Source organism: Lissotriton helveticus, chromosome 9 (assembly GCF_964261635.1).
Source record: "Lissotriton helveticus chromosome 9, aLisHel1.1, whole genome shotgun sequence".
In the NCBI taxonomy this organism is placed as follows: Eukaryota; Metazoa; Chordata; class Amphibia; order Caudata; family Salamandridae; genus Lissotriton; species Lissotriton helveticus.
The window spans coordinates 1,149,954,957-1,149,967,027 of record NC_136070.1 but is presented as its reverse complement, the minus strand read 5'-3'; the positions used below and the strand labels follow the sequence as shown (position 1 = coordinate 1,149,967,027).

Sequence of the window (12,071 nt, the reverse complement as noted above, 5' to 3'; positions counted from 1 at the left end):
ATAAATGTTGCTAGAAGGTTAAGTTGCACATTGAGCATTTTGCCTGTGTACAATTCATTTTAGTTAGTGTAAACAATACATCAATGCAATTTTGCCATTCCCACGAGCAACTTACCAATTAAAGCATAACAAATACACTGCACTGAAAATATGCGTGGATTTTAAGTAGGTACAGCTTTGTAATACTATGTTTTCTTTTTCAACTGCAAACGTTTAACAAACTTTGTGTATTACATGGGATCATTGGGCCCGATTCACAGAACTAACTTAAGACAAAATCCTAAACTTACTACCATTTTGGTATTCACAGAAGGCACTTACTCATTTTGGTATTCACAGAAGGCACTTTCTCTAACTTTAGGACTCCTAAATGTCTTCTGTGAATACCGAAAGTCTTAAAGTTAGGATTTTTCTCAGTTTAGGAGTAGTGAAGTTAGGACTCCTAACTTTAGGACTCCTAAATGCCTTCTGTGAATACCAAAAGTCTTAAAATTAGGTTTTTTTCTCAGTTTAGGAGTCCTAAAGTTAGGACTCCTAACTTTAGGACTCCTAAATGCCTTCTGTGAATACCGAAAGTCTTAAAGTTAGGATTTTTCTCAGTTTAGGAGTCCTAAAGTTAGGTGTCCTAACTTTATTACCATAGGTACCCCTCATGTGCAACCCCCACCCGCACCAACACCCTGAGGGCCCCCAACGGGCTCCCAAAGACAAAACCGCATGCCTTTCCATGGCGAAGTCTCTGCCATGGAAAGGCATTCCACCGCCATGATGCTAATATGGATGGCGGTGCCTGCAAGGCACCGCCACCATATTCCTCGGCTTTTCCGCCAGGTAAGCAATCGGGCAGATTGCCTACCGGTGGAAAACCGGCGGAAGGTCTTCCCGTCCGCCGGGGTCCCGCCATCGTAATGTGGCGGGGGGAAAAGTAATGCTGGTGGTGGATTTTAGTGGGCGGATCGCCACCGCCATACGGGCGGTGCGATCCGCCCGCTATCATAATGACCCCCTTAGACTCAACCACAGGGGATTATGGTCACTTAGTGCCTTTACAGTGGTGCTTCCTCTTGGGACTCTACCCATTAAAGCCCTAGACATAAAAATAAAGTCAATTAGTTACCCATATTCCCCCCCTAACATAGGTAACACTTGTGAGATAGGCGGGGTCATTGGCATCATACGTGTTGATAAGATCAAACATATTAACCATGGTTAAAAGAGCCTTAAGCTTTCTGGTCCCACTGCTGGGAAACACCCCTTGTAGAAGCTTTATCCAGGATAGCTAGCTCATTAGACTGATACGTATGGCCAAGTTTAATGTTAAAATCACCACACATCACAATATGGAACCCTGTGTTCAAGTGGGCTAATTAAATTTCGAGACCCAGTATAAAATTAAACAATGTGTTAATATTGGTGCACACTTCTATACCAAAGAGCTCATTTTGAAAATTAGTAACTCCAAAGTAGACTTCAAAATTAGAGCTTAATATGTAAATTAATGAATCGAAAGTAGGCCATTAATCCTCCCTTGGCTCTGCCAGACTGGGAAAGTGTTGTCTGGACCATACATGCAACAAACCCATCCATGCCTACAGCTTCCGTAACCCAAGTCTCTTGCAAAAATATAATGTTGCGGCTCAAGACAAGCACGGCTCAGCTATCATCATCCTTTTCATTAGATAACCCAGGAACGTTCCAAAACAATATTTTAAGCTGGTGGGTAGTGTCAACAGGTCTAACCAGGATCACAGTGTCATTTTCAACAGCAGGGAGAGTAGGATGCGATAAACTTGCAGGGCCTTCTCCAAAGGGAGAACCACCAATTTCCGGAGAGGGAGGAATGGAGTGCAGTAGGTTTACACGGTCTACTCTCTTGGCATGTCCTTCAGGGTGCCTGCCCAGGCCATGGTCATACTCTTGCAATGCACACACTGACTATATTCAGACCATTCCCGAGTCAATCCACATCGGTCAGGCTCCCCAAAGGACAAAAGTGATCCTGAACGAGATTCTTATCAAATGGGCTGGACTTGATTTGTGCCCTGTGCACCCTCCGAGTTGTCTGCATTGGATGGTTAAGTGACCAAGAGCCTAAAGAAGTAGCCAAGGCACCGCCACCATATTCCTGGGCTTTTCCGCCAGGTAAGCAATCGGGCGGATTGCCTACTGGTGGAAAACCAGCGGAAAGTCTTCCCGTCCGCCGGGGTCCCGCCATCGTAATGTGGCGGGGGGAAAAGTAATGCGGGTGGTGGATTTTAGTGGGCGGATCACCACCGCCATACGGGCGGTGGCGATCCGCCCGCTATCATAATGACCCCCTTAGACTCAACCACAGGGGATTATGGTCACTTAGTGGCTTTACAATGGTGCTTCCTCTTGGGACTCTCCCCATTAAAGCCCTGGACATAAAAATAAAGTCAATTAGTTACCCATATTCCCCCCCTAACATAGGTAACACTTGTGAGATAGGCGGGGTCATTGGCATCATACGTGTTGATAAGATCAAACATATTAACCATGGTTAAAAGAGCCTTAAGGTTTCTGGTCCCACTGCTGGGAAACACCCCTTGTAGAAGCTTTTTCCAGGATAGCTAGCTCATTAGACTGATACGTATGGCCAAGTTTAATGTTAAAATCACCACACATCACAATATGGAACCCTGTGTTCAAGTGGGCTAATTAAATTATGAGACCCAGTATAAAATTAAACAATATGTTAATATTGGTGCACACTTCTATACCAAAGAGCTCATTATGAAAATTAGTAACTACAAAGTAGACTTCAAAATTAGAGCTTAATATGTAAATTAATAAATCAAAAGTAGGCCATTAATCCTCCCTTGGCTCTGCCAGACTGGGAAAGTGTTGTCTGGACCATACATGCAATAAACCCATCCATGCTTACAGCTTCTGTAACCCAAGTCTCTTGCAAAAATATAATGTTGCGGCTCAAGACAAGCACAGCTCAGCTATCATCATCCTTTCCATTAGATAACCCAGGAACGTTCCAAAACAATATTTTAAGCTGGTGGGTAGTGTCAACAGGGCTAACCAGGATCACCGTGTCATTTTCAACAGCAGGGAGAGTAGGATGCGATAAACTTGCAGGGCTTTCTCCAAAGGGAGAACCACCAATTTCCGGAGAGGGAGGAATGGAGTGCAGTAGGTTTACACGGTCTACTCTCTTGGCATGTCCTTCAGGGTGCCTGCCCAGGCCATGGTCAAAATCTTGCAATGCACACACTGACTATATTCAGACCGTTCCCGAGTCAATCCACATCAGTCAGGCTCCCCAAAGGACCAAAGTGATCCTGAACGAGATTCTTATCAAATGGGCTGGACTTGATTTGTGCCCTGTGCACCCTCCGAGTTGTCTGCATTGGATGGTTAAGTGACCAAGAGCCTAAAGAAGTAGCCAAGGGGTAAGATCTTGACTTTACTTGCCTTATTCCGGCCTTGGGAAAAAGCCTCAATCAATTTCCCTGCAACTTTCGTGTTTCAAAAAGCAAAAATGACACAGTCATCCGAGAATCTTTTTTGCATTTTCCCTACCCAGCCCACCCTTCTGGCAACAAGCACTCTGTTAAATAGCTTGTCTCTGCATCAAATGTTAGCATGAATCCAATGGGTAGATTTATGGACCCCACTACACCAGGTCGAAGGGTTTGCACATATGCAAGTACAATAACGTAGGGGAAGGCCATAGGTGGAAGTTCGCACCTAGAAGTAGTACCAGCGGCCCGAACAGAGGAGCTACTAATGGTGGGAGTATTATTGCGTGCAGGCCAGCGCCCCTCTCAGCATCCCTGCACCTGACTGGCTGATGTAGCATCGGATGCCGCATGGGATACAGCTGCTCACCTTTGCATATGCTGTCGCCAAAGACTAAGAGCTTACTCAAGTTCCCAGCTTTGAACTGGAGGCTACCTTGCTGCACACTGGGTATAGGATTATTAGCATTCGTGTGTCCGGTCCGGTACATCCTGGGTCCTGCCTTTGAGTGAGGCTAGTTACATTCACCTCAATGGACTTTAGGCAATCAAACAGTCCTATTAATTTAGCATCCAGAATCGCTTCTACCATTTTACCAAGTTAGTCCAACTTGCCCTCAGTGCTGTCCACAAGACTTCCACCACCATTTGCAGACTTGCTCCCCTTAGAGCCCCAGGTAAGATCTGGAATTACTTGTTTTGCGGGTATTGCCTTTTTTATGTTTATGGTTTGGGTATTTAGCTGGCTTAAGGGAAGTCTTGGTTGGGGGGCAATTTGGGGGACAAAACTAGAAGCGATTAGGCCTGTGCCTGTGACTGAATCCCAATGTTATTGGCCACAGAGGCAGCCTCTTCTGGATGGCTTATAGGGGCCAAGCAGGATTAGGTGTTGTGTCTGCATCAACACTGGAGGCCGTGGGAACAAGGGAGAGCCTGTGCTCAAGATTTCTTTATTTATTACTTCCACTACCTTTTCAATGTAACCCTTGAGAGTAGTAGCCTTTCTTTTGGCTGATGAACCCCCTTTCTGGATTCTAACTTCTGCTTAGACATCCTTCCAGGCCTCTTTTAGGGCACAAGAGTGCAGACCACGTTAAGCAAATAGTACTTGCTGCCAGGCTCCTCCTAAGTGGGCAACAGTATACTGGGTGATGACTCCTGTGATGGACAGTAGCTGGGCAAATTATGCACATCAAAGCGATATATATGAGGACAAGTTGCTTACTCCAAAAGGCTGATATTAGGGGGTTGGCCCAGTCTAGTCGGGCCCCTGACGGGCACAGATGAGCCCGTCCTTGGCCCGGGGGGAGGCTTTAAGTGCACTGATAAATTGCAGACCTGCCCCCATCCTGGAAACGATTCAGCACCTCTGGACACTGTGGATGGTGGTCCCTTTGCAGCAGACAAGCATTGCTAGTGGGGTCTGGTCCACCTCACACTAACACAGGGGTCCAATGTTGCAGGAGAGTGGGGGTGCACTTTGAGCACTTTTGTATAGGGCGGCCCAACCCTCTTCCTAAAAACGAAGCAGCACTTCTGGGTGCTGTGGTTTGTGGTGATGGTGATTGCTTTCCAGAGGACAAGCAGCATTAGTTGGGGTCTGGTCCCTCTACACTAACACAGAAGTCCTGTGCTGTGGGAGAACCAAGGCATGATTTGAGTGCATTACTGAAAGGCAGCCCTGCCCCTTCCTGGAAATGATGTAGCGCCTCCAGGTGCTGTGGCATAGGGCGATCGTGGTCCCTTTCCAGGGGATAAGCAGCACTAGTAGGGGTCTGGTCCCACTCACACTAACACAGAAGTCCGCTATACTAAAATAATACATACATCCTGAATAATGCATATGTCCTGAAGGTGCCTGCCAACTTGCTAAAAGTCCACTTGAAAGTCATTTTCAAGATCCAGGGCAACCCCAGGTGGCAGTATCTGCATGATGCCATCATGTCCATTCAAACTGTAGAGACTGCTCTAACTCCCCCATACTGCCTGAAAAAAGGCTGTATACAGTCACGTGAAGACAAACCTTGAGGGTCCAGTAAATGTGTATTGACTTTATTATTACAATTTAGGAGTATTGTGTATATTTTGTGGCAGTATGTTGTGGAAAGTTACATAAATGTAATTGCATATTTAATAATTCTTTATTAAATATATATATATATTTTTGGTAATACATATGTTAATATTGTAAAATATGTGTGTTTTTATTTTAGTGTTAGGTTTTGGTTGTAAGTTTTGCAGGGGTAGATGATGGAAGGAAATGATAACTACATCTATTTTATGAATGTATTAATAAATCATTTTTAAGAATAACATAAGTGAAATAATATTGCATTTAATTAGTAATATTATTTGTAATGGTATGATGTTTTTAATTCTCAGAAATGTTTAAAGCCGGCGAGACCGTGGGGGCATTTTGGCTGCCCCCACGGTCCCCAACATTTTTGATAAAACCCAGGGGGTGGGGTCCCCGGGGATATTAGAAGTGACTGATAGGGGCTATTTTTTTACGGTAAAATTAGAAGTCGCACACCCAGCGCGGCTCTCAGTGCCGCCCCCTTGTGTGCACGAGCTGGATGCACGACTCATAATCTGTAGGGTACACGACTCCAGCGCCTTTCGTGCACAACTTCTACGCGTTTGGGAGCCAGCATTGCTTTTCCACATGGGGAGCTACTAACATGCAGCTCCCCATGTGGAAAAGCAATCTGATTTAGATTTTGAAAGAGAGAACATATTTCCCACAATACATAATGCCCAGGGGAGTGGTGGTCCCCGGGGCTTTGGAGACCTTGCAGCCCCTCCAACCATTTTCTTTTAAGCCCCGGGGGTGTCATTGCCCTCAAGTGCTCCAGGAGGGGGGCCACGCAGTCCCCCTCTCACAATACATAAAGCCCCGGGGGGTGGTGGTCCCCGCGGCTTTAGGGACCTTGGACCCCTCCCCCACCATTTTTTTTGTAGCCCCGGGGGTGACAATCCCCAGGGCTGGGGGCGCCTCTGGGCCCCCATACAATTTAATGTCGGGGCTAATTATAAAAAAAAAGCTGTTTTATTTATTTCTTCCTGTTTTTTTCTGGCAGAGTCTGCGCATCCTACACGCACCTGCCGGGTCTTTTAAAAAAAAAAATATGTTGACCCTGGGGGTCCTTCTGGGACCCCCTAAGCAGGTCTAGAGGGTAAAACTATTTCTTCCCTGCCCCTTTCTATGTTTTGCACACATATTCCACGGACTTCTTCAGCCTCGCTTCTACCGAGGCACAAACTGGCTGCCAACAGTTCCTGATTTCGATTGTTGACAACCACTTGACAGCCAATTAGCATTCAGCGTGTGATCGGAAGGGTGCGCTCATAGTGCGCTCAGGCTGCGCGGATCCACCGTGGCCATAGATATATAAATGCTTTTAACTGTAATTTTCTCAGTAACTATTGAACAGATTGACACCATTTAAGCAAAAGGCACAAGTCTGAATTGAGGACTACCTCTTTGCCAAATTTGGCATAATTCTGTTCAGCAGTTTGGGCTGTAGCTGTGGCTAAAGGTCCCATGGGAAATTGCATGGGGAAAACGTGTTTTGGGATCCCCCTTTTTTCTCGACCGTCGCTTGATGAATCACTGTGAAACTTCAGGATAGGAGCGTACCGGAGCTGGCCATAAGTTTTGAAAATTTCGCGAAGATTTGTAAACCAGCACCAAAGTTATTCCAAATAGAATGTTGCGGATTTCCTATGGAAAATAGGTTCTCACTATAATTACCTACTGACGACCGCCAGAAGGTTATATATATATATATATATATATATATATATATATACACCTCATGTTCTTCTCATTCTGATCTCCTGGCCCATGGTAGTTGGTGCGTAATGCCGGCGGAGCACTCCGGGTGTATTTAACTTGTATTCAAAGGCTAGTAAAACGCACTCTCAGGGGAAATATACTGGCAAATATGTGTATATAATGTCCACATTTTTAAAAGTAATTTTTTGTATATTTGTTTAAATATACTTTTAAATGAATTTTAGTTTTTTATAAATTAATGTTTTTATTTAATATACGTTTATTTTAATATTTTAAATTAAGTATATTTGAAAATCGATATTTAATACAACTACATTATTATAAACAATACTTTTTTCTCAATATTTTTGTACTTACCTTTACAAGTATAGTAAGTCGATATTTTTTTATCCTATATATTTTTTACCTCATTATTTATGAGGTCGATATTCTGTCAGTGAACCAAAATGATCATACTACCTACATTTTTATATATGTTCCTCAACGTACTTCTCCCACTGGTGCTTTCCTTTTATCAGGCGCTTAAAACTCAGATGTAAGACTAGCGTGGGCAGGCAAACAACCCCATATTCAATGGGACACTCTCACACTGCCATTCTCTAATGGAGGGTTTGAGGCGCCAGATATGGAGTTCTATTTGTGCGCCCAGGCACGTCATTCCACATCTGGCAGTGGAACAGGGTTTTATAATCCCCATCCCTCCATCATCATACTTGGGGTTCCTATCAGCCTCAACCGCATTGGCGACCTCCACAGTCGCCTGTACATCTGATGTCTGGCATAGACTGGCCCGAAAACTAGGAAAACTGGTGCTGTATTCCCCCTTATTCCACTTCCTTATCATCCACTGGTGCCGGTCACACACGAGGATGCCTGCAGACATTACTCCAGAAACGTAGATTTCAACACTGGGGCGATCTTTATCAAGAGGGCTCCATTGTGACCCGTGCTGATTTTCTTAGTGGCGGGGCACCATCCTGATTAGATATCTTTCTGTACATTAGATTACGATATGGGGTCGATTACGATGTTGTGTGGAAACTCTTCCGACTGAATCGGTTTAAGAATCGTTTCCGACAAAATCGGGTTCTGCGAGTCCGACCGAACGAGTGCGATGCTTCTGGACATCGTTCAGTAGGACTCGCTTTGACTTCAATGGGGGGCTGAAATCCCAACGAGAACACAGGCTCCCATTGACAAAAGAGGTGGTTGGGGAAAACCTTGCACCCTGTGGTGGGCGCCCCATGGTGCCTGCCACACTATGCATGCATGGGAAGGGGGAACCCAATTTGGATGGCCTCAGGTGAAAGGGGGCCTGCTACAGGCAACCAAAGTCAAATTCCGACAACCGATCCGTGTCGGCACAACCGATTTGGAAAGGCTGTCTGAATCTAACATCCTAATCGCTCGACTGGAAACAGGGGCCGTAGACTGCTATGATTTGGCTCTGACCGACTTGGTTACTCCCAATGCCTTTTGGAACCAAGTCGGACAGTACAAATGCTTTCCAGCCATCATAATCGGTTGTTGAGATAAGTGTTCGAGTTGGTCGAAAGGCAGGTTCTGAATGAGATTCGGACTAATCGAAAGCCGTTCGGAGCCTTTCTGAACAACATCATAATCGACCCCATAATGTTAAAGCTGCTTCCCAGGAGTTCCCTCTTGAACCTCCTAGTTTGGATACCCTATGTTTCAGGCTGAAACTCCACGTCATCTAATTTCCCTTTTATATTGCATAGCACAAACTGAGGCCCCATACAATTCGGGACAGGTGCAAGCCCAGTGGGAAGTGGATACATGGACTATCCTTACCGACGATCAATGGAAATACTACTATTGGACAAACAGGGAGGATTGTCGTTAGTAGTAGGCTCTGTATTATCCACTATAAGTTTCTCCACAGAGTATACTATACCCCTCCTAGACTTTACCGCTACTGGCTTTGCCCTGATGACAAATGCTCCAAATGTGGCATGATTGGGGTGGATATTCTTCACTTTGCATGGGTATTTTTAATGTTTACATGAGCCCACTAGCCAAGATCGTCCGCCCCTTTGGAGTAAAAATCGTCACTTATGCGGACGATACTCAGCTAGTGGTGGCTCTAAATCCCCCCCTAACTCTCCCCATGGTCTGAAAAACTGTCTGGAAGCAGTCACCGAATGGATGACATCCTCCTGCCTCAAATTTAATTGGGACAAAACAGAGCTCATGCTCCTTGGGAACTCCATTAATAAGCCCATCTATCCACTCTGGCCCCACTGTCTGGGACCACCCCCTGCACCCAAAGATTCGATCAAAAGCTTGGGCATCTGGCTAGACAAGTCACTTGACTTTAACCACCAGGCGACCAAACTATCAGCCACTTGCTTCGGCCTTCTAAGACTCCTGCGCAAAATCCTTCCTCTCCTACCTTTTCACGCTAGACGGATAATGGTGCAAGGTCTAATTCTGTCCCAGTTAGACTTTGGGAATGCCCTATACCTTGGGGCTCCCCAAGCCACCCTAAACAAGCTACAGATAATCCAGAACTGTGCCGCTAGAACCCTCCTTCAAATCCCCCGGCGAGTCTCGGTCAAATCCAGACTGAAGGACCTTCACTGGCTCCCAGTAAGGGCAAGGATAGAATTCAAGGCAATGTGCATTGCACATCGATCCTACTGGGGAACAGGCCCCTTTATCAATCGCCCCCTGATAACCGCCTACCATCCCACCAGACAGCTCAGGTCAGGGTCCTCCTTCCTTGCCGTAATACCCAGGTTCAAGAGAGCTAGGTGTGGAGGCCACTCATTCTCCCATAATCTCGCTAAACTCTGGAATGCCCTCCCTCTCTCACTTAGGTCAGAGCCCAAACTGCTCGCCTTTCGCAAACTCCTAACAAACCAGAGTAGTTCTTATCGGCTCTGTCACAGGAGTGACCTCTGCAGCGCTGGGACGCCTAAGGGTAGCCACCGCGCTTTACAAATGGTATTTTCATTTAATTTCATTTCATTTGGACCAATACAAGCTTTCTGGGGTGAGGTTTCCACACCACTCTCTGCAACTATAGGTCAGGATCTGATGTTCACCCCTCTCTTGGGGCATACAGGGAGGTCAAGGCAAGCATCAGGAAATATGTGGTGCTTGCCCTCCTCCTGGTGAAAGAGAAGAGTTGCCTATTGCACGGGGTGGGGGAGCGTGCTGAAGTTCAAGGACTGGCTCTCTAACCTTATTTATTGTAATGATCAACTGTCCTTGGATGCAGAACTAATGCCACCTTGTTCTTGACTCATAGGCATATGGGACCCGTTACATAATTATCTGTTAATCCATCCTCAGGATGCCGGAGATGGGATGGTGGTGACAACTTGCAAACTGAACTGATACCATATGACCACTATCACTCAGTTTGCCTCACTGCCTATGTGCCCATGTATGTTATGTTATGTTAAAAGAATTTATATAGCGCATGTACACCAATTGGTTTCATGGTGCTTAAAGAGGAAGTGAACTACCGCTCATGGGATCAATCGTTCGTAGGCCTGAGAGAACAGTCAGGTTTTAAATTTTCTACTAAAATACGAGTAACATGGAGAAGATCTAATATTGAGAGGGTGTGTGTTCCAGAAAGAGGGTGCTAATACCGCAAAGCGGGATCCACCAATTATTTTCTGCTTAAAAGAGGGGGTGGCTAATAGGGACAGGTTAGAGGACCGAAGGGCTCGGGCACAAACATACTTCTGGATAAGATTGGAGATAAATTCGGGGCATATGCCATGGAGTGATTTGAATGTCAGGCATCCAACCTTGTATGCACAGCGTTGGGTTACTGGAAGCCAGTGCAGTTTATAGTGCCATCTTGGCTGGTGATAGATAAGTCTTGCTGTCTGATTCTGTACTATACACAGTCTTCTCATCAAGTACCCAGGAAGGCCAAAGTAAGTGGAGTTGTCGTAATCAAGGTATGAGATTACCAGAGAAAACACAAGGAGATGATGGACGGAGTGCTGAAACTTTTCAGACACTCACTCCTAGTCACAGATCTGGGTTGAATCAATCATCATTCTTTAGCTCAGTTCTCCACCTCAGTTCAGACCCAGCTATATGCAGGGAAGACCTGGCTTGGCAGTTCGTACTGTTCCCATGAGGCACAGGGTCAAGAATGATTTGACTGTGAGCGATCGTCCAAAAAGGACGTCAGCCATTGAAGGACGGCTTCCTGAACCCCTGTATCCCTGACAAGGTCCACCAAAATGCTTTAGTCGACCATGTCAAAGTCCGCAGAGAGATCAAGGAGCACTAATGCTTGGTTGGTACCTTTATCCGTCTCCTTCTTCATTTCATCCAGTACACTCAGAGTTACCATCTCAGTAGAGTGAAAGGGCCGAAAGCCTGCTTGGCATGAATGTAAGAAGTGAGTTTGTTCTATGAGGGAGCAAAGGCTGTTGGCCACGTGGGCTTCTAGTACTTTGGCCAGGTAAGGAAGTAATGAGATGGGAAGATAATTCGAGGGGACTGAGAGATCTGCACCAGTTTTCTAAATCAAAGGGACTAACACAGCTTTCTTAAAGAATCTGGAGACCAAGTTCTGGTTAAGTGAGTCATTTCGAAGGGATATGGCCGGCAAGGGACATGCTAAAAAGATTTCTCTTAAAATATGTGGGGGCAACTGTCAGCCGGAGAGCCTGATTTCACTTTGGTTAACAGGTCCGAGAAGGATTCCTTGCTAATAGCAGGAAACTAGTATAACCAGTAAGGATTCCTGGGCGTTACTTCCTGTTAATCAGAGGATCGGTTATCCG

General features: G+C 45.6%; 1 protein-coding gene across 1 annotated transcript in view; it reads left to right on the top strand.

Moving 5' to 3' along the window:
- The window catches only part of CACNA2D3 (calcium voltage-gated channel auxiliary subunit alpha2delta 3), a 2,522,256-nt gene that overhangs the window by 1,454,191 nt on the left and 1,055,994 nt on the right, over positions 1-12,071 (top strand). The window lies entirely within an intron of this gene.